The sequence below is a fragment of the Phalaenopsis equestris genome, unplaced genomic scaffold (genome assembly GCF_001263595.1).
Source record: "Phalaenopsis equestris unplaced genomic scaffold, ASM126359v1 Scaffold000002, whole genome shotgun sequence".
Taxonomy (NCBI): domain Eukaryota; kingdom Viridiplantae; phylum Streptophyta; class Magnoliopsida; order Asparagales; family Orchidaceae; genus Phalaenopsis; species Phalaenopsis equestris.
Window position 1 is genome coordinate 79,435,005 of NW_018164444.1, and position 685 is coordinate 79,435,689.

Genomic DNA, 685 nt, shown 5'->3' on the forward strand with positions numbered 1-685 from the left:
TTGATTTGGAGTTAAGGTACACCATACCCTCACAATACTCTTACAATACTCTGGCTAAGACCAATACATGGGGACCCAAAATGGAGATTTCATTGGTCCATAATTCATTCAAAATGGTTCTCTATCCAATTGCACTTGAAATGCCCAACTTGGCCTTTTGCCCCTAGGCACCTCCAAATTACCTAACTGCCCTTGGGACCCAAATTTGGCCAAAATTCCCAAAATTTGCCAAAATACACAAAACTGATCAAAACTCATTCCAAAAACTTTGAATACATCGAAATTTGCCAAAACTGATAAAAATTCAAAAATGACCAAATTACCAAAATGCCCCTCCATGACCCAAAAATCCAAAAATTCCAAAAATTTCCAAAAAAATCCCAATAAATCCAAAATATTCCCAATTTCATTTTTTCCAACTACACTATGGTAAAATTTAGTCAATTTGACCATATTTGACCAAAACCCCAAATTAGCCCTAATATTGGCTAACACCCCAAATCTCAACAATTGAATGCCCTAAACCTCAAATTGGCATCCAAATTTTGTTGAAAATCCTTTGTGAGGTCATTTGTGACCAAACACAATAATCAATTTGAGCTTAATCCAAAGCTAGCTTAAGTTTGACCCAAATTAGATCCATATGCCTAAATTGGGTCTAAATCCAAATTTCATCAAAATCCAC